Source organism: Hyperoodon ampullatus (assembly GCF_949752795.1).
Source record: "Hyperoodon ampullatus genome assembly, chromosome: 16".
In the NCBI taxonomy this organism is placed as follows: domain Eukaryota; kingdom Metazoa; phylum Chordata; class Mammalia; order Artiodactyla; family Ziphiidae; genus Hyperoodon; species Hyperoodon ampullatus.
Genome location: NC_136929.1, coordinates 55,666,837 through 55,690,041, shown reverse-complemented (window position 1 = coordinate 55,690,041; position 23,205 = coordinate 55,666,837).

Below are 23,205 nucleotides of genomic sequence, written 5' to 3'. Positions count from 1 at the left end.
TCTCTAGTTTCTAAGGGCCTGAGAATTTCTAGGCTTCAAGGGTGTGGGCTTAATTTACCCGAGGAGGGAGTTTACATGAGACATGTAGATGGAATCCCTGACTTCAAGGCCTGTTGGTCATTAAAATCAGTAAGTAAGAGTAGGGCAAGGAAGGGAATGTGTTGGACAATTTAAGGATGGAATCAACGAATTTTGGGTCAGGATGTTTTCATAGACTCCTGGCCTCTCAGAGTCGAAACAAAGGGCCTTAAGAGGTCCCTTGTCTGACCTCACACCTAATGCAAAGTCCTCTGTAAGACCTTTGACCACCCACCATCACCCTGCTTTGTGGAGCTCTGGCCAGAGGTAGAAAATCATCTAGATTCCCTTAGGTATTCTCCAATTCTCTGTGTTTATGATTTTCTGTGAACCTCAAATTTTATTTCTAATTCTTGGAGTTGGTGGGAAAATCAGGCAAACTATCCCTCCTGATCTTTTCTCTGTCAGGATGGTAGGATTTTCACTGTTGTTCTATCTTCACATGGAGAGTCTGACACCTCCCTAGACCACACGTGGTATTTAACCTTCACTGATGGGACTGTGAGGAAGGAAAGAAGAGCCCAGGGAGGAGTCATCTGCCAGTGGATTTGGTTTCACAGAGCTCTCTTGTCCTCATATGCTGTAGTGGCTGTTGTTTAATTTGCCTAGCACCCCTCCCCCACCTCTTTTGGTAACAGACCCTGTCTCCTGGTCACATGGGACACATGACCCAGGAGAGCCAATCACATACCTCACTTGCTTAGTCATTATGGCTGGGCCAATCAGCATCATCACTCGGGGATTGTTTTCTAATCCATGGGAGGGGGGGGAGGAGATGCCCATCTGCTCAGATCCTGAGCTGTGAGGAGGTGAGATTTGCCCATGGCCACATCCCCACCTCCTGGAGAAGCTCATCTGGGAAAATGACATCATCCAGGAGTGAAAAGAAGAGACAGTGAGTATCCTCAGGGTGTTTTCAGGTCCCTCAATCCAACAATCCTTTTTTATAGTTTGGTTATGTGAATAAATTTCTCTTTTAGGCTTAAACTGGCTCAAGATGTGTTTCTTCCATCTGTAACCCATGAGTCCTAAATCATTTGGGACTTTTCTCAGTTTTCCTGTTTTTTAGAGACTCTGAAAAGTAAACTAAAGATCAGAAACGATTCATCTCAGAGTCCAACCTGTCCATGAGGGTTTGGGGAAGAATGAGTGGAAAGAAAGAGTGGAAAATCATGCAGGTGAGAAATAAAGGCTCTTGTGTGAAGCCCAGTGAGATGGGATCCATGAGTGATTCATGGGGTCCCTCCCCCTTTGGTCCTTTTGGACCTACGCTTGCTTAAAATAAATCATAGCCCTAAACTCACATAGATTCAAGCCAACCTTGGGTTCCCAAAGGGAGTATTTTTCTACTTTATGGAAATGGTACTATTTGTTTGGTGTAAATCAGAGCTTTAGAGAGTACTCAGTAGATTCACTGTTAAGCCCAAGGGGAAGGGGAGGGAAGCGAGAGAAAAGTCTAGAAGTAAGGAGAGAGGAACATGACTCCACCAACAAGATGCTGACTGAATATCTCCTATGAGTCTTAGTCTGTGCTCGTTTCAACTTGTCATTCCAAAGCACCAAGCAGAAACCTTATTCGTGATGACAGACGCTAAGAATTAGGTGTGTCTGGTAGAAGAAAAATGCTCACTCAGGTAGGAATGGCAGGCAGCAAAGTGGACAATCACTCATGAAAGCTATTAAGGAAGGAACAAGGATGAAAGGGCCCATGTTAAACTACACATTAAGTTAAAACATATGGAAAATTTTTTTTTTGATATATATTTAAAGCCTGTAACGGTCTATACAAAGAGGCCGTGGCGTCTCCCTCAGAGGGAGGCCATTGAGGATAGTTTAGACTGCCTCGTGACCGCTCCTCGGGCTTGATTATAGGTCTGCAACTTGGCCCTCACATCTGCTTTTCAGTATCACCGTGGGGGTGGGCAATTTGTCCCTTTGGACTCTTAAACATAATCTAAGGCTTTTGCATTTTGTGTTTCTGGCAGAGTTGGTTTTCCATGTTTATTTTGTCAAGAATGGCTTTATATATATATTTTATATATATAATTTTTTTTTGCAGTAAACAGTTGAACAAAATGTACACAGTGTTGTCCAAACTTCTTAAGTGCTCCCAGATTTGGATGCAGTGTTTATTTATGTAGCTTTCAGAAAGTCCGAATGGATCTGAAAGGTCAGAAGATACCTGACCTTTTGACTCTGCCTTTCAGCTCACACACTGTTCTGTCCATTGTTTTATCTTCAAAATGGGAAAACGAGGAACTATTCTTTGACCATATCTTGCTCGCAGAGCCTTTCCCCTCCTGCAGACTGTGCCACCACCCGCAAGCTTGAAAACACCCAAGGAAACCATCCCGGCATTGTGAGCAGACTAATCGCCACATACCACTCAGTTTTCCTTCCTGGACTGCGTCACTGGCCGTAGCCCTGTGGTTCCCACATTGTTTCTGTCATCATCCCAAGGAGCATAATTCCTGATCCTGAGTCTGGGCAGGACAGCCTGTCTCAGCATGAGCTCTTATGTAAGTGGCTATGGGAAGAGTTGGCAATAAACAAACATATTTCCAGCCATTGTTTTCTCTGCAGTCTTGAAAATTATTTTCTCTGGGGCTGCTGCTGCTCTCCTGCCCCAGGATGGAAGATTCCCAGCTTAGAAATGTCTTGCGCTGCATTTCTAGATTCTAAATTCAGAACGAAGTGAGCCACAGTGTTCCAATAACTTAGTGAGCACGGGGACATTTAGATGCGGATTTCTCTGCAAGGGGATTTGAGGCAGCATTTCAGAAAGCTTGTCCACTCATCTGTGCTGCTGGTGACTGTTGGTAAATTACATGGTCCTTCAGAGCCACGGGTGGGGAAACCAGAAGACGATAGGAACTAACCTGGGAATGGAGAAGTGACTTCATGGCTACCAGGTCCTGTCCTCCAGTGTCAAGGTCAGACTCACTGCATGAACAGATTCCACAAGTAGGAGAAAAACGGAACTATTTGCAGACTCCATTTTTCCTTGAACTGCTCCATCTTAGAAACTCAGAGGAGGGACGGTTTCCAATACTGCCTTAAAATACTCTGCCTCTAACTCCCATTACTGAATTTAGTGAAAATCCCACCCAAGTAGGCAGTTCCTGGGAGAATCTTGTAGGGACACTCAGCCGGCTCCTGGTTCACCGGGGGGTATCCCTGGGCTTCCTGTGGTTGACACGACGTCACCTGCGAGGCTACCAGGCTTCAGCTGCTTGTCTGAAGCAGTCATTTCCTCCTCCCGCCACCCACCCCCCCACCCCGCCTTAATAGTCTCCATTGGGGGGGCCCCGCCAAAATGATCATGTCCCCACTTTCCCAGCAGTGGCCAGCTGCTCTGGGGGTACTCTCTGAGCTGAACACCAGGTTGATTTCTCTGTCTCTCTGAGTAACTCAAGTCATCTCACAATGAATTACAAAGTGCATTTGTTATTTTTTGGGGAGCGTGGTGGTGATGGGGATGGGATGCACACCAGAGTCTCTTTTAGTTTTCCTTGAGCCTCCTGAGACCCCTGAGAGAGGACTCATTGCCTGTAGCCTGGACACGTCACTACACACTTGAGAGGCCTCCACTCTGCTCACTATCAAGGCTGGGTCTGTGTCTGTATTCATCCTACCTCGCTCACTATCATCTCCATAACATCCATAGGACAAGGATACGGTTACTTGAAAAGGAAGAGGCTCACGCAGGCCACGTGGCTCGTCCTTGGTCACCTGGAGCTAAGATCAGCTACATAATTTGCAGGGCCCAGTGCAAAATTAAAATGTGAAGTCCCGTTCTGAAAAATTATGAAGAACTGCATGATGGTAACAGTCAAGCATTAAGCCAAGCATAGGCCCTCCTATATATAACTACACAGGTTACACACCCATGGAGCCTGTGTAGTTTTATTTGAAATTGCCAGTTTTCTGAGTGGAGTGACTGGAAGAGGTAAGTACTTTGAAGACCACGTAAGAAAGTCTATGACAGAGAGGCATCAGCTGGCTGCTTCTAGCAGCGTGTTCTAAGTGGGAGAGGTCTTCTGGGGACACCCTGACTAGCAGGCACCATTCTCAGTACTTCCATATGTTAAGTCATTTCATATACATACACGCATATAATTTACATCTATTACATCATGAAGCCTCATAGCAACCATACCAAGCAAGTACTATTATTTCCCCCTGCTTTACAGTTGAGGAAACTGAGGCACAACAGCATTTAAGAAAACATTGAGAGTTTGCTTCTCAGCTTTCTGATACAGAACCTCTGTTTTTCAAGTCTACCCGGACCTTACCAGACCTGGAGGGACTGAATCATGCTGAACTCATGGATAATTGATTCCTATGCTGCAAAAACACATGTATTCCTCTACAGTGATAGGCACTACCATTCCAGTAATTCAGTTCCATGATCCAGGGCACCCCTTTGGGTATTAAGGTGCCTGGGGTGACTAAAGTCAGCAGGTTTCTCAGCGAGCACAGAATCAAAACAAAGCTAACTGCAAAATCTCAGGGGAGACCTTGACCAGACTAACGCAGAATCCGGGAAACCGTCCCCCTTGTTCTTTTTTTTTTTATTTTTTGCGGTACGCGGGCCTCTCACTGTTGTGGCCTCTCCCGTTGCGGAGCATAGGCTCCAGACGTGCAGGCTCAGCGGCCATGGCTCACGGGCCCAGCCGCTCCGCAGCATGTGGGATCTTCCCGGACCGGGGCACGAACCCGTGTCCCCTGCATCGGCAGGCGGACTCTCAATCACTGCGCCACCAGGGAAGCCCCCTCCTTGTTCTTAATGCACTTCTTCCTGGTGGGTGGAGCCCCCATCTGCTGAGCACAGAGGCTCTGTCATGTGCATGGAGTCACTCCCACCACCTCACACCAGGCCAGTTACATTACAACGGAGGGGGGTGTCCCTTTCTTTACATTGTTGCAATCAGGTCTGGGATTTGACCCCAAAAATCACAATCCCTCAGTAGTTTCTTTACAAACCAACTCTGAGGATGCCCAATCCACAGAAGCCCTGTTGTTTTCTACCAGTTTCCATTTCCAAGGACAAACTGAATCTGGCCCTCTATGTGCTGCCTAAACTTAGCACTTAAGTAATTCCAAAGAGAAGCAGCATGTTAGCATGTTAAAACGAGATTGTGTTGGTCCCATCAGGAATGTAGGATAAAGATGCCAAGCTGGCCCCTCGGAGGTAAATTAACTCCCTGAAAGCTCCTACCTGAGTAGCACTGAATAAATAAACAATAAAATTACACTTGGACAGGTTTCAAGCGGGACTGAGGAAATAGTCGTAAAATAAATGACTTTTGCATCATCAGGGAATTCGTTTTTGTTTTGTTCTGTTTGTTTGTAAACCTCACTTGGAAGTTGGCTTCTCCCTGCCAAAAGTCAGGGTGATTCAGAGGACCCATCCTCTGATGTACAGAGAACCTGCAGCAGGTGATTTTGAAGGACATGTTCTGGGGGCCAATTTAGAATAGCACGATTGGATTATAAAGATGATAATGATGATGATGATAGCTAACATTAAAAACATTTTTACTCTATAGGTGGCAAGAATTTGCTAACTGCGTAAAAATAAGTATTTTCTAACAACACGATGAGATTATTCTCATTTTACTGAGAGAAAATGGATTTTGGACCAGCAATTGTAATAGAGATGAAGGTGATGATTCTTAATCTCTGAACTAAAAGCATTAAGAATTGGCCGCAATTGGAAACTTGTCTTAGATGGGAGGGATGGTTCCAGGCAGACGAGTGTGGGCTGGATACTGGTGGGGCACATGAGGAAGGACGAGAGACTAAAATAGCCATGTGATGAAGAGGGAAGAGGGTCCTAAAAGGACTGGGGCAGAGAAAGCACCAGGGCAGGTATTTCTTTGGGTTACGTCCACCTGGATAAAATTCTCCTGAGATCCCTCACTGAGAAGGGGTCAGAAAGACCAGCAGGACCATCTAGTCTCTAGTTAGGTATGAATATTAATTGTAACTGATTATATATGTGTTCATTTATGCCCAAGTTAACTGTGAGTAGATTGGTAGGATGTCATCCCATGGTATGGACTTGGCTTTCTTTCCTAATCTCTTTTGCTTCATTAGAAACTCCAGTTAATGGAACACTTCCAATATTGTGAGAAGCAGAAGCCAGCTGACCAGCACATAGTCACTTAGCCTTCTCTTTCTTCCCGGGAGGTGGTTACATCATATCCATTTGTAAAAGAGGAAATAGTGGCTTGGAGGTACTCAGTAGTTTTCACAGTGAGGTAGTTCACAGGTGAGTGGTGCAGATCTGGGTCTCAGATCTCTCTGACTCTTTCCCCTTCAGTGGAGAATCAGGCAAACAGCAATCCTCGGATAGGAGCAGTCAACTGGGCTTATTCCTGTCTTCGGCATGCCTCCCACTGCCCTGTCTGCAGCTACCCTCCCCGCGGACCACAGCCCCGCCCCGCCCACCAGGGTCTAACCTCAGGTACATAGTGGTCTCCTTTAGCTCATTGCTTTGCCTACTCAGGTGTGGTAACTGAGAAAAACGAGAATGTGACTGTGATTTTCTTAGCTACTTTGTGTGTGTGTGTGTGTATGTGTGTGTGTGTGTGTGTGTGTGTGTGTGTGGTACGCGGGCCTCTCACTGTTGTGGCCTCTCCCGTTGCGGAGCACAGGCTCCGGACGCGCAGGCTCAGCGGCCATGGCTCACGGGCCCAGCCGCTCCGCGGCATGTGGGATCTTCCCGGACCGGGGCACGAACCCGTGTCCCCTGCGTCGACAGGCGGACTCTCAACCACTGTGCCACCAGGGAAGCCCCATTAGCTACTTTTTAATGTTCAAATCAGCTCTTTGAAAACAAAGTCAAGATGCAATAATAATAAGTGTTTATAGTTAAAGTAGGGACTCAAACAGCGCTTCTATAGCATCAACTATGTGGCAGGTACTGTTACTGGTGTGTTCCATGAATTCAGTTTGCCCCTGGCTTCATAAAGCAGTTTGTGTGTGTGTGTATTTGCCTGTTTGTGTGTGTGCGGTATGTATGTGTGTGTGGCAAAGGATGCTAGAATTTCAATTTTCTCTCGCTCCCATCTTTGAACTTCTCAGAATTAATTTTAGCCAGGCTGGACCTAAGTAGAATCTAATTCTTACTTGTGGCTCCCAAAATGGTCCCACTCTACAGGCTGCCTGTTTGGCAAAGGGAGGGGCCAGACAAGACACAAGGGTCTGAGGCCCACCCTGGAGTCCCCCAGGCCTGACCTCTCTGGAGGTGTTATCGGAATCTGTGGTTCCTGTTCTGCTTCCTCTTATTTTGCTTCTTCCCCCGCCATCACGAAGTCTTTTTTTTTTTTTTTGCAGTACGTGGACCTCTCACTGTTGTGGCCTCTCCCGTTGCGGAGCACAGGCTCCGGACGCGCAGGCTCAGCGGCCATGGCTCACGGGCCCAGCCGCCCCGCGGCATGTGGGATCTTCCTGGACCAGGGCACGAACCCGTGTCCCCTGCTCGGCAGGCGGACTCTCAACCACTGCGCCACCAGGGAAGCCCGAAGTCTTTCTTTTGATGGTGAAGAGCCATGTGCTAGTTCCCTTGTATGCCAACAGTCTCACTCTCCTCTGGCTCTCAGGGCCAAGGCCCCCATCCCTTGGGACCTTGTATGCTTGGCTTCCCTGCACCCTGGGAGGCTGGGTGCCCACACAGCGATGTGAGACACATGTGTGCAGTTGGGGGAGAATTTGGCTCCCAGGATCCAAAGACACTCAAAACCAAGCTCTGTGTAGTAATTCCCCACATAAATCTTGCCTTTGACTACAAATTATTTAGACTATCCCATTTCACTTCCTTCTCCTCTCCCATCAGATTCAAAGGATTTTAGACTTAAGAGAAACATTGGGTCTGAATTAAGCTGAGTCATTAAGTCTTTAAGTCTCTCGTTTCACCGGGGAAGCCTGGGAATAAGGAGATGTAGGGGCAGGGGCTCCCCAAAGCAGGGGCTCTGAAGATATCTACGTATAAAAAGGCATTTGCAAAGCCAAACTTGCTGTGGGCTTTATGATATTGAAGATGGTGCAGTCCAAATGAAACATGAAACATAAGGCTGGCCCACCTCACTGTGACATTATGGCCCTTAATAATTGTCCTGGGTGGTGCACCTCCAGAAATTTGAAACAGGAAAGAAACAAGATTCCAGGGGCTCCAGCAAGACCATAATGACAGCTTTAGAGAGTGCTGCAGCCACCTTTTTGTTTTAGGCCTCTGCCCCGCCCCTGGGGGTCGAGGGTAGCATTTGATCCCTACAGCCTTCCTTCCATCCAGTTCAAGTACCTGCTTGCAGGCTTCCCTGGCCCAACATGCAAACAATAAGTGACAAAGGAAAACACTGGCAGCAGGTTCCAAGGCAGGCCTGAGGCAGGGATTTCCCAGAATTTGTTATGAGAGGCAACCTGCTCTCCCCACCAGGTTGGGAGTGGCCAGGAACCAGGTGGAACAGCCATGAGTCAGGCCTAGAGAATGTCAGTTTCAACACCCCTCTGCAAGAGGCTGTTTAATTATATCTGTTACCTTCAATGAAAAGGTCACCCACCCTGTAGTAAATGATTAATCGCTGGCTGCTGAACATACTGTTCCGATTCTAATTCCTTTACATTTCTGGTTAATTTTTGTAGGAAAACCAGGATGTGATTCATTTCGTTTTATGGGATGGTAACCGCAGTCGATGGTCAGTTGCTGAGCTGTTCCTGTTTGATGGATCCTTTGCAAACAGCGCAGTGTAGGATTGAAGGCTGGGTGGGCGTGCGCGGCGTGGGACTCCATTTGTAGTTCAAATTCTGGCGTCAATTGTTTCACCCAAGTCTAAGGTTCACTGAAAGGTTGGAAACAAGTTGAATAATCACTGCGGTCTGAGCAGGGCAGGGAGGAAGGATGCGGGGTTTCCAGAGAGAACCTTCATTCACGCCCCACCACCGGGACTGCACTCGGGATCCTCCAGCCCCCAACTCGCTGTCCTCAGCCCTTGGAGCGAAAGACCCAGGAAGATCAGCGGGCCCCTCTTAGGACGTGTCAGCACTATTCCTGAGACGACACCGTGGTCAATAGTCACGCTGAGCACCTGTCATGCTTGCTGGCTTTCTTTGTTACAGTGATGGCAAAGGGGCAGGCAGAGAGCTATGGAATTTGATCTACGGCTCTTCATCACAACTCAGCCCCTTTGCTTCCCTCAAGAGCTTAATTGTCAAGAGTCCAATTTGTTGGAGATTATTTTTTGGATCAAAGAGGGGCGTGGGGGGATCAGTAGATGGAGGGCGTGTCAAATGTGTTCTAATCATTTCTTCACCTCTTTCCCTACTCTTTTTCTACGTGGGACTCATTTAATGTCTGTTGTGAGCTCCTGAATAAGTAGAAGCCCATCATCTGTACCGGTACCTAAGAGCTGACCCAGTTTCCTGGGGCTTGAAGCTTAGCAACTCTGGGGGCCTCATTTAAGAACATTGAATATTCAGAATTAGGATAGAAATAAAAATAAATGATAATTTAAAAAATACTGACAAATTCCACAAACACTGACAAAAGTCCAGAAAAATCCCATGCTGTTTTTATTAACTAACTGCCTGGCATACCTCTCTAATACTGTTTTCCCCACCCTTTTTTTTTTTGCCTACATACTCTTTGATCATCTCTTCACATAACAATAATTTTATAGAAAAACAATAGGAGGATAATTCAGTCTTTCCTCTAACACGGTTGATCAAAAAGATTTTTTTCTACTTTAAATTAAATAGTTGGAACGTATAAACAACGTATCAACTCACACAGGGAGAGACACACTTGCTATTTATAGTACTACTAGAAGTTTGTGCCCTACAGACACAGCGAGAACTTCCTTTTTGATGAGACATCCATGAGAATTGAAATCTCTGGTTACAATTTTACATGTTTGATGATTGGTAGAATTCCCACAGACCTGCTTCTGCTCCCATAATCTCAAACCTCTGTGACTCTCCATTTTCCATAGACTCACAGGCAAGACTGTGCACGGCACATTTGTATCATGATATAACACCTGGCTGTGTGCCTTCACATCACGATGATGGATGAGTTGGCACAATAGGTTCCAGGAGTATTTATAGAAGAAATTCCTACACCACGGTAACTTGCAATAACTTAATCATAATACATAGAGGTGACTGTGAACCATAAAAATATATCCCGTTAAATCCAAACCAAATTTATCTCCAACTCACCTTTGCCTCAGCAGAATTCCCAAATGCTGTGGCCACTCCAAGCCAACCTGCACAAGAGTGAGTGGGGTGAAGCAGAAGTCAGAGCAGAAGAAATAGTCTTAATTGATTTCCGTTAAAATATTTTACTTTTGCAAATTTTACAGAACTCCTGTGACCATGAACCTTGTAGCTTCATTAACATCACAGTCAATCTGCCTCTGTTTGTATCCATTTTAAAGCTCAGTTCAGTGCTTAATAAATAGCTCTTAATTGAGAAATGGAGAAATTAATCTTGAAAACACAGTGAAAAAAGAGGAAAGAGGACATGAAATGTGAGGTTGCTGGCAGCCATGCATGTACTGAGCAGCATGTCAGCCTGACATGGGTCCAGGGAAGCAGCCAGGTGGCCAGCCTGGGATGCTCCTGGAACCTTCAAGGGATGCTCTAGGCTGGGGATCTGGTTTCTGGACCATGATAGTTTCCAAAAGCACAGAGAAGTCTTGGCTGTTACTGAAGGTGAGAAGACATCCTGAATGTGCCAGAGAAAAAGGGAAGAGAGGTTAGGAAGGGAGTGGGAAAGGAAGGACAAAAAATAATGATGATAAAGGAATTTTCCTCATTAGTCCTCCAACTCTTCTTCCTGGCAATGGCAATTCTGTGTGTAGCCTGGAAGTAGAGTATGTCAGAGGTCACTTGTGGGTACATAAAGCTTTCAGAAGTGACCCACAAATGACAGTGGTCTGCTGGCCCTGGAGAGAATCCTTTGCTGAGTCTGAGGATTTTCCTGTCTGTGTTTCTAGGAGGCCTTTGTGGTTGGTTCCTTTTATGGATAAGAAAACAGTTTTATGGGGGAGGGAGCGTGACTTGTGAGACTCTCGTGAAATGGATGAGACCCATCGCAGAGCTGGAGCAAAACCTCATATTCTCCATCTTCTAGTTTTCTAGGGCTTCAGTATTCTCCTGTTCATTAATTGGGTCGATGACTGTGTATTGACTATATACTGATAGCCTTACATGCCAGGTACTTTTCTAGAACTGGGGATATGGTGGAAGACAAGACGAGTAAAGCCCCTGCCCTCATGGAGCTTCCATTCTAGTGGGGGGCAAATGGTCCATTCTAGTGGGGGGCAAATGGTATATAAGCCAATGAATATTATATATCAGCTCCAGTAGCAATAAGTCTTGAGAAAATGAAACAGGAGAATGGGATACGGGTTTAGAGAGGAGTGTGTATGTGGGGGAGACAATGGCAGTGTCGGGTGTGTGCTCACTTTTGAAGAGGTGACACCCGGAACTGGAATGGTGAGAAGGAGGGAGGTATGCAAGCATCTGGGAAAAGAGCTCCGAAAGGAAAGGGAACACCAGTCATGAAGGCCGCCAAGACCAAGAGGAGCTGGCACATTAGAGGGACAGAGAGTACACCAGTGTATCCGCAGTGAGGAGGTGGAGAAAGGCAGGGGATGAGGTCAGGGGGAAATGGCTCAGGTGGTGATGAGCTTTGTAGCCTATGGCTAGGGTCGTGGATTTGGACAAATTAGCCTATCCATTCAGACAAACAGACTCCCATTGTACAATTCTACCCCATGAGCCTAGAAGGGTATGTAGAAAACGACTATGGTGAATGTAAAGGCCACCAGACCAGGGCCAGGAGTGGGCTGAGGGAACTATGAGAGTGATGAGAGGGGTCTGCAGACCCCAGGGGAACAATGGTGGCAGAGTAAATGGGTTTCACGTGACCCTCAGTAGGGCCTGCTTCAAGGCACCCAAGAGAGTGAGCTGGCACCAGGTGTGCAGAAATAATCTTCACAGTTTAAAAAGACTACTTTGAATACACAGACTATAGTGAGATAAGAGAGGTAGCAGAGAAGCCAATTAAAATGGGATTTTTGTGGTAGTTCAGGCCCATGGTAATGTTACCGAGTCTAAGCTCCTATTGCTTGCCACACAACCAGCCAGTAAATTGAGATGAGTTGTTGGGACAAGGAATAGCAACTCTATTTGGAAAACCAGCAGGCCGAGAAGATGGTGGACTCATGTCCCAAAGAACCATTTACCCAAGTTAGAATTCAGGCTTCTTTTATACTAAAAGGGGAGGGAGTGTGGCTGCTTGTTGCTAACTTCGTTCTTGCGGCTGTCCACGAGGTCTGGTCACAATATTCCTATAAACCTCCAACAAAGCAAATGTTATCCTCTGTTCTGAAACTTTTTATCTCTATATGAATGGGAAAGTGTCATACCTTTAAAGGTCAGAGCCTTGAGAATGGGCTATCTGTAATATTTCAGGCTATAGCAAATATTCTTTTACAATATTATAGAGCAGAGCCTACATGACTACACACAGGCAACAAAGCACAAAGGTTAGAGCTAAAGGAATAGATTCAATATGGAGTCAGGTTTGTTCTCCTCTGTTACAGTAATACTTGCAGGCACATATCTTGGAGGTAGAGCTGAGAAGACTTGCTAAACAATTGGAAGGGGATATACGAAAGTGAGGAGGAGGATGGTTTCATCAATTGCTGAAAAAGGGAAGATGAGAGAGAAAGAATTTTAGTGGGAAAATCTCGCTGTGTTGTGCTTGTGATACCTAATGATACGTTGACTAGGACAACGAATGGAAGACATGGAGCCCAAGGAGAAGGTGGGGCTGGATTTATATATTATTGATTTTATTAGCTTCTATTGATTCTTCAACAATGTTGTGAGCAGCCAGGCAAACGTACAGTTCAGATCTTGCCATTTGCCACCTGTGACAAGTTGACAGTTGTTCATCAGAAATGAACAAAGAAGAGTTGTTGCTGGAAGCAGCTGCCCACCAGGACTCATTTCTTTGTCCCTCTTACATTTAGGAAGAAATCAGTGATTAATGTTTCCAGGTCAAGGAAACAGTCACAGAATAGTGACCAGCTGTATCTTATTGAGTCTTTCTCTTCCCTGTTTAGCTGGCCAGTTACAAAAGATTATATGCCTCTTGGGCAGTATTTCTCAATCTTGGCACTATTGACATTTTGGACCAGAAAATTCTTTGTTGCAGGATCTGTCCTGTGCCTTGTAGGATGTTTAAGAGAATTCCTGGCCTCTACTCACTGATGCCAGTAGTATCCCCCCAGTAGTGACGATCAAAAATATCTCCAGATATTGACAAATGTTTTCCGGGGGCAAAAATCACTTCTGGCTGAAAACCACTACCCTAGAGGATGGTGAAGCCACAAAATGAAGGAGGCCAGAATCCCTGAACCTCTGTATGGAGAATATCCGTCACCCGCTGACCAGGAAAACCCACGTTGTACTGTCCTGTGAGTAAAATAAATGTTTATTGTGTTAAAGCCACTGCTGCACAGTTAGGGGCTTCTTTGGTACTCTAAACAGTCCAACTAGAATAATGCCATAAGCAAAAAAACAAAAACAAAAGCAACTAAAAACCACAAGTTTCTGTCTCTCCAATGCCGCTAATGAGCTGTGTGACTCCACGTAAAGCATTCAACTTCTCTGAGCCTTAGTTTTTTCTCATCTGAACATAAGGTAATGTTGGACTAGACATGTGCCTTCCAAACACTTAAGACTGCAACTCACAGGCAAAAATACATCGTGGTCCAGGACACACGTAAGAGTTTCACAGAGCAATACTTACCATACTATGAGCAAATAGCTTTAATATAGTTGGGATACTGCACCATCATTAAAGCTATAAAAAGCTATCATTATGGCTATAAAAATTTTGTGGGAAAATGATGATTTTACTGTGTCAAAAAGTAAGAAATTTTAACTGAGCTCTTTCCCAGGGCGATTACCCCAAGCACCATGCATAAAAACCCATTTTTGTGTAGAAATGTTGTTTTTCTAATAGAAAGGAAACCCAATACTACATTTCAAATCCAAAGAAAACCTGAGTTTTGGCCTCTACAGTGCTTCTGACAGACTATATAATCTATAAAAGTGGTGTGAGGAAAATATGTTGCTTCCACCAGGAATTCTGGTGGGAGAGAGAATGACATTATTTGTAGCACTTTCCAAGGACCAGTCCTATGTAAGTATAAGGTGTTGTTCTCTCTGCTGTCATAACTAGCAAGAAAAAATATTATGAAACATTTAATTAAAAAAAATAAGACTTCAAATCCTGATTAATTGCTACCATAGACATTAACTAGAGCACGGAAGTCAAACTCAAAGGGTAATAACCTATTTCCCTGTCTCAGACTCTTTTCCTTGGTTGAAAATACTCTGTCCTAAATCTACAGACTACAGCTGCAGTGGAAGGGAAGGAACCAGTCTCTGTTGAGATGTCCACCTTTCTGGAGCCTTCAATGGAAAGTTTTATGAAAAGTAAGATATAATAGAATTCATAAGAAGGTAGAGGGACAATCTTAAAGACTCCAGTTTCTCCTAGAGGGCCTCACAGTCCCTTCCTTTGCAACAGAGTCTAGTGGGGTTATTCATTACTTTGCCAACTGGTTTCAGAAGTTGGTCATCTGTTTTGATATCTCTCCAAGGAGTTATCTTTTGTTGCTCAGAGCACAGATTCTTCCTAAGATTGCAGTTTCTTGGACTTCAATTACCTGTGAAGTCTCCTTTGGAAAGGTTAAAACAAGTATCAAGGGCACCACTTTCTTGCTTTTTCTATCCAGGTACCTTAGTGTTTCATGCCTCAGTGCATAAGAAGAGAAATTACGGAAGGTGAAAGAGGGAGATTTTAAACAGACTTAAGGCAAAGGATGGGGTTGGATACCAATGGAGAGTATGTATAGTGAGATATTTCTTACTTCAGAATCATAGAATGGAACATTATCACTATCAACTATCCTAAAACTCTCTAGCCTTGAAATTCCTGGGCACTCTTGTTAATAATAATTATTATGAAGGGTGTAGTGAAAATAATAATAACTCTAGTAAACATTTAGTGATTTTTATAACTAAGGGCTGGATACTGTACCAAGCACATTATCATTTCATTTAATCCTCACAGTAACCCAAGAGGTAAATTCCATGATTATACCAATTTTGCTTAAGGATAATTCCATTATAATAATTCCATTATTATACCAATTTTGCTTTTAGTAACTTACCCAAATACCAAAGCTAACAATTGACACTGTGAGGATTTGAACTTGAGTCAGTTAGAATCCAAAGTTCATGCTCTTAGCCATTAAGCTATACTACCTTCTTGACACCCATAAGATATCCCCAGTGAAAAGTAGCTATGAATTCTAGAGAGGGTTTCATGGGTAATCATTGCTAATGCATCACTAATGGTGATGGCATCCTCTTCTGTTGATATATTTGTCTTTTTTTTTTTTTTTTTGCGGCACGCGGGCTTCTCACTGCTGTGGCCTCTCCCGTTGCGGAGCACAGGCTCCGGATGCGCAGGCTCAGCGGCCATGGCTCACGGGCCCAGCCGCTCCGCGGCACGTGGGATCCTCCCAGACCGGGGCACGAACCCACGTCCCCTGCATCGGCAGGCGGACTCGCAACCACTGCGCCACCAGGGAAGCCCTTTGTCTTTTTTTTAAAAGAGATAATGCTTTCTCCAAAATCCTAATGTACTAGATCTGAGGCACCGTAAAAACATTTTTTTGCTCCTTTCACATTTGTCAGTTTATAATGTTCCCTAAGTGACCTTCTACAATCCTTCTTTCTTCTGGAAATAAATGCACTTCCCATGACCACATCCCACTTGGCTATGTCAAGCCCAGTCAAGTGCCAACAATTCGTCCAGACTTAGGCTGGTGATTCAGCTGGGCCAATCAGAGTTCTTCCCTGAGACCTTTCTTACCAAGAGGTAAGGAGCCTCTTTATTACATGAGCCAATATATCACCTTTTGGCTGATCTTATTTCATGTTGAGTTTCTGAAAGAGTCCTGATTAATATAACCTTATCCCCAGCTCTTTTCAATTTTTGTTTTATTGTAGGCCCCAGTACACTGGGGAATGCAGTTTTGTACCAGTAAAGACCAAGAAGTTCATTTGAGAGTAAATGAAAAATGAGATAAAGATGGGGAATGGGTACTGATAGGGATACACTCTCATTGTAGGTGTTTGAGGACATAGTGCCAAGGGAAGTTATAATATTTCTTCTCGAAATATTTTTTTAAATATGGTAAGAAATTTTCACAAGGAGGAGGTACTAGGGAAGATGCCGCCCTGCCTAAATGTAGGAGACTCTTGAGGATTTGAAGACTCATCATACTTTAGGCTTTATAAAATATTTCTCCTCTGGGTGCTTCTGTTTGCGTAAATTTTCTATATTTGGTATGCATGTTCTTTCAATGGAAACTTTCTCCATTGTGTACATCTTTTTTCCTCCCCTAGGGAGATATAAGAAAAAAAATCAGCTTGTTTTTCTATCTAAATGGAGGTTTGTGCTAAACACAAAAATCTAGCTATGAGTAAATTATGCTCTGATCTTGAAGGATAAAATAAACACAGAGCAATGCAGAGATGGGCTTTGCCAGATCCAAATGGAACATGAAGTCCAGAAGTTTCCAATTGACTTCCAAAATTAGAATAAATCTTGGCAAAATGCATACACATGTCCCATTAGGAATTTTATCATTTGAACTCAGTGCTGGATACTCCATGCCTTACTCATTCCAGTAGCTCCCAGGAGGCCTGAGGACCTGACTCCATGTGTTCTGGAGCTGCCCTGGGCCTGTTAGTTTTAACTTTGCCTAAGTTAGGATGGAAATAGAGCATCAAAAACCCAACCTGTGCTACCCACTTCCAGTCCCATTTCTTTAGGAAGTCCAGCTGTTGCTGCTGAGTTTATGCACTGAGTAGTTATCCTACTTGGTCTCACAGCTGCAGTCCTCTCAGATGTACTTGGTGGTAGGTGCTGGATCTAAGCCTTTTGGCTGGGCTCTAGGTTCCTATGAAAGTCTCTTTGGATTATATATTCTGTAAGAGGTAGTTCATTTCTAGATTAGAGGCCTTCTTGGATAGGTTATCTGGTTCAAGTCTGAGAGTATGGGAGTTCCTATCAGGAAGTTCTTAATTAAAGACAGCCATATGGTTGCCAGTTAGACAAGTTTCAGTACTGGCTGAGTTAACTTCCAGGGGCCAAGATGCCAAACTTCCTCACCAAAATGGACCTGAGGCTCTTCCCTCTTTTGTTTGTGGGGCTTTGCAGCACAAGACTTCATCCTATCTCCCAATACTCATGAATCAGAGTGTAGCACTTTTGTCAGCCAGCGTCCTCTTAGCCCCTTAAGGTGTTGTGTTCATGGTAACCTCAAGATTTCATTCATTCCAGTTTCCCTCTTGGAATGCTTCCTTCCACTCCATTCTACATATGCCATTCACTTCCCAAGCTCATCTCAAATCTTCTTAGATCCTGTGTGAGGCACCCCTGCCAACAATTTCAGCCCACTTTCGTTGCTTGCCTCTCTATTTTCTCATTGCTCTATCATACAATTACTACTTCATTAATATTCAGCCATTTATTTTTCTGCAGTTGTGTCCCACAACTGTACCAAAGTATTTTGAAGTCAGGGCACATACTTCAGACTTTCTTTCTTATATCTCTTGCAACTTGAAACATAGGTACTTGAGATCTGCTCAAAGTTGAATGTGAATCTAACAAAAGATGAGCAAAATCTTTAGACTGAAAACTATGGATCATTACTGAGGTAAATTAAAGACCTAAATAAAAGAAGGTATAGACCATGCTCATGGATTGGAAGCCTAAATATTTTAATGCAGAAGAATATTTTCATGAGCATGAGAAAGGCAAAGATTTCATAAATAGCATTTATGAATTTTATGACATACTAAAAATAAAATTGATAAGTTAGATAACAGTAAAAATGAGAATTTCTGTTTATCCAATATACCATTAAAAGAGGGAAAAATTAAGCCATGGGTTGGAAGAAAATATCAGCAAATTATATATCTGACAAAGGACTTATATCCAAAATATGTAAAGATCTCCTACAAATTAATAAGAAAAAAGATGGACATCTCAACAGAAAAATGTGCAAAAGATCTAAAGAGGTAGTTTACAAAAGAGGAAATCCAAATGGCTAATAAACATGAAAAGATGCCTAACTTCATTAGTCATCAGGAAAATACAAAATAAATACATGTGCTTAAAAAAGCACAGTGACCAGAGAGGGTAAAATGAAAACAACATTCAATACCAAGTGTTGGAGAGGATTTGGACTATTCAGAACTCTTGCACGCTGTTATTATACAATGATAGGATACAGTTGATACAACCACTTTTCAAATCTATTTAGCAGGATCTATTAAATCTGAGTGTATATATAGCACATGATCCAGCACTTCCATCCTATGTATATATATTAGTACATATGCTCATCAAAAGACATGTAGGAAGAAGAGTCATAATAAGCTCTGTGCATAATCACCAAACAGCCCAAATGTCCATCAACAGTAGAATGGGTAGATAAATGTGTATACAGTGGAGTTCTTTCAGCAACGAGAATGAACAAACTATTGCTACATGCAACCATCTGAATGAATCTCACGAACATATTATTGAGCAGACGAAGTCATACACAAAAAGGATATATTCTATAATTGCATTTCTTGAAAGTTCAGAAAGAGGCAAAACTAATCTATGGTAACCAGGGGAGCTTTCAGGATGCAATGATGTTCTATTTCTTCATCTGGATGGTAGTTACAAGGCTTTGTTCTTTTTGTGCCAATTCACTGAACTGTATACTTACGATTAGTGCATTTTTTCTGTTTTTAAGAAGTATTTATGTTTAAAAGCAGAAGGTTTTGTCCTAGGAGGATGACCTGTCATTCATCAGGGATTTTTACTCATTGCTCATAAGCTTAGGGGTGGAAAATGAGGAAAGTTTGATTGAATAAACAGACCCATAAATCTGATTTTAAACCTCATCTTGACCTTGAAAAGGATAAGCCGGTTTGAGCTACTGAGCTCCTCCTGCTTCAACAAGTTTACTCATAAAACCATTTCATAGATGTTGCTTTTCTTTCAACAAGGAAAGCATTTTTATTAATAATATTCACATCCTCATTATCTCCCCATTGTAGTTCATCTCCTGGCTTGGAATTGCCTAAGTCTCTCTCGTGACTATGATCTTGTTGAATCTTGCACTTATAATTGTGTGTATTCTTTTCTTATTCCAGCATCCCTGCTCAGCTTGATACACAGGAGAGGCTTGGGGCTGGACTTCTCCAAAATATTTTAATTGAATTAAATTACCTGTAAAGTTCAGGGTTACAAGCTAAGTGGGTGGGTTTGGCTATACCTGGTTATGCTTCAAATTCTTCTTGTTGTGAATTGAGTAAAAAGGTCACCATTCCCACCAAAACCCAGCCGGGTGCTGAGGCATCTTTGCTCCAGTCTGCAAAATCATGGGCTTCATTTTCTGAGGTTATTCGTGGGCACTCGGATTGGTTTAGGATATTCCAACCAGAACATTCTTGAATGTTGGAGGCAAATTAGAAAACATACTCTCCTGCTTTTGTGTAAATTCTATCAATTATAGTAAAATGAAGTAAGAGAACTTTGGACTTTAGAAGTCCTGAATTTAAAATGTTTTTACTTTAGCACTCTGGAACTTTGGTAGTGGGGTGGGGGAGGGAAACTTAGCACCTGTTTCCATATCTTCCCCCAATGGGACAGTAATGCCACCCCACAAGATTATTGGGAGGATTCATTCTTGCATACATGCATTCAGTTTTCAACATTCAGCATTTATTCCCAACACTATAGAGTGTCAACCATTCCATCAGCTCCAGGGACCCACAAAAGATTCATAGTCCACTTGGTAAGAAAAACGTATGACCAAATCAGTTCAGTACTTCTCAACCGATTTTTCATTATTGGCCTCTAAAGGGCCTTCTTAGACACAGTGTTCCTAACTCTCCCACCATGAAATGTCAATACCACAGATACACTGTATAAATATGTATGCATATCTGTGCTTCATAATACAAAGAATATGATTTTTCCAACCCCCCAACCCCCCGGCTCCAAGAACTCACCCCCTGGGGGGAATATCCCCTCCACTGACCATGAAGGAAACAAATGATTACAGGCGAGCGTGACGAGCGCAGTAGGAGGAAAAGGTACCGGCTGTAGAGCGCCCCCAGCACCCACCCAAGGGTGGAGGAGACCACCTGTGACTGGTGTTGTCAGGAAGACTTCAGGGAGGAAGGGAGGTGCTGGAGATCACAAAGGACAAATCAGGACTGCCCGACAGCCATGGAGAAAGGTGGTCCCTGCGGCTTTTGTCACAAGGTGGGGTGAGGCAGTGTGCCCGCTCTGGATGGGTAAAGCTGGGGAGGCCCGGGGGCAGCAGTGCAGGGCCTTGAACGCAGAGCCCGAGAGCAGACCTTACCCCGAGACACCGGGGACCCAGGAAGTCCTTAAGAAGGGGAATGACTTGATGAGAGTCATACATTTACGAGGTCGCTTCTGTGTAGATGAGGCAGGGAAACCAGGTCAGAGACGGTTAGAGAATCTGAAAGCCAGGAATCGTGAGGACTTGAATGAGAGCAGGCGCCCGTGAGGATGAGAGAGGAGGGAAGGAGATTTTGGAGACAGGATTAAGTGAAGCAGTTTCTGTGACAGCACCTGGCATGCTGTCGGTAAGTGGTAAAAGGGCTTATCACTGAAACTCAGCCTTTGGGACCATTTGGCGACTTAGCATTGCAGACGCTTCCCAGAGGCCTCAGAACCTGGCTGCCTACATCTCTCAGTGGCCTGAGGTTTGATATCTGTTAAATCAATGTTTTCCTCTGAGGTGAAACTGGGCAGAGTAAACCTAGCCAGTGGGCTGTGAGGGGACCACACGGGCTGGGCGCTGACCACTGAGCTGAATGACTCCTGAAATTGTAAGTATCACGACAGTACAGCACGGGCTGCGGGCAATCCTAGACCCGTGCAGGCATTACACGTTGACTTCAGATGCTCCCTTCCCACTCAGCACCAGCCAATCTGAACCCACTGACGCCATCAGATGCTGTACGTCCCACCCCTTCTGCCTGGTCTGCTCTCCTCTGGGCATCACCTGATCTGCTACCAAGACCCTTGAGAGATGAGCACACTCTCCCGTTTGTCTCTAGTTCACAATAAATTAGGTCGCTTATGGATTAGCCAACAGAAAGCTATTCATTTCCTATCTGTTAGTAGCTTTTAAGATTATGAAGAAAGTAAAAGAAAGTGGCAGGGATGTAACACGTAGGGAAAATGAGGCACATTAATGTGTGAATGGCTTTTCTATCAAGTGGAGCAGCGGGGGTCAGTAGCCTTTCGGCATTGGAGGACTGTTTGCCATCCCCGGAAGCCCGGGCAGGATCCAGGGAGGTGAGCCAGGGAGGGCAGCGGCTGCTGGTGGTGCCACTTCTCTCTGTGCTGGTGTCACTTCTTCCCAAAGAGCTGCCCAACCAGGCCTTGGGGTGGACAGGGAGCTGTCTGTCCACTGCCTGGGACCCTGTGATCTAGGCTGAAACCCATTCCTTTCATCTTTATGCAGAGCACACTTGCTGCATTTGATAAGATGGTTTTGAAGTAAAGATTAACGCTCTTTTGTCTATTCTGGATCAAATCCATACTCTGGGGGCCCCCTCCTCAGTGCTCATCTTTATCATAGCACATCCTTTATAGGCCCTTCCAGAAGCCCGTCATAACGGCAGAAGAAATCAAGAACTGCTAAAGTCTCCTTCCCAACCATCCCTTTTAATGTCCCCTCCCTTTGGCTTCCCCATCTCAGCTTCATTTGTCTTCTTCTGCTCTGCCAAACCCCAACTCTACTGACAAGTGGGTCTCAGTGTTTCCCTTGGCTCTGACACAGAGTGCCTTTAACACACTGCCCTTCCTGGATTTGCACTGAAACTGGGCAAGGGTCCTGGTCCTATGTCTGCCCAGGGTCTAGGAATTGGATTCAGCTGGGCCTACAGAACCTTCCAGATTCCACTTATTTGTTAGAAGGTGGAAGCAACCGTGCTGAGGGAGCCAGAGCTGAAGATGATTAAGGAACTTGCTAGGGAGCTCCCAGATGCTCCCAGGGCGCCAGAGCTTCTGACCTGGCTCAATCTCCGTCCCAGGCAGGGGCTACCTAACTATTGAAAGGATGTATCCAAAGAGTGCTGACTCATGCATTTTGGTGTCTGGAGGGAGGTCTTTGGTGGGGTGCCACAGTGCCTGACATACTCCCTGTTTAAAAATTAACTGGATGAGGAGCTTTGGGAACATGTTAAAGAAACACAGAGAATGCAAAGCTGGGAGTGGAGACCAGTGCACTGTGACAAACTCTGGATTAAGAGCAACTTTGAGGGGCTGAGCAGTGTTATAAGATTTGGAGAAAACGGAGAAATGTTAGTGAGAAGTGTGAATGGATTTTCTATTAACTGCATGGTGCAAGAGAGAGGAGGTATGGCATACTGTCATGAGTTGAAGAGCCTTCAGGATTTTTAATGACCAATAAGATACAGGAATATAAAACACAAGATCCAGTACCTCAAATGTTAAATACACTGAACTGAGCATGTCAAAGTTGTCCTTCCCTTGATGGTCCCAATATCTGTTGATCAGAGCTATTAGTCTGCTAGAATTATCTATTATATAGTTTGAATGATTTAATATATCATTGTAATTTGTAGCCAATTGTGTATTTTCTTTGAATTTTTAAATTTTATTTAATTTATTTATTTATACAGCAGTTTCTTATTAGTTATCCATTTTATACATATTATGTATATATGTCAAAACCAGTCTCCCATTCATTCCACCACCACCACCACCCATGCATCTCAAGGATTCTCTATGCATAGTACCATGTCATCTGCAAACAGTGACAGTTTTACTTCTTCTTTTCCTTGTATTCCTTTATTTCTTTTTCTTCTCTGATTGCCGTGGCTAGGACTTCCAAATTATGTTGAATAATAGTGGTGAGAGTGGACATCCTTGTCTCGTTCCTGATCTTAGAGGAAATG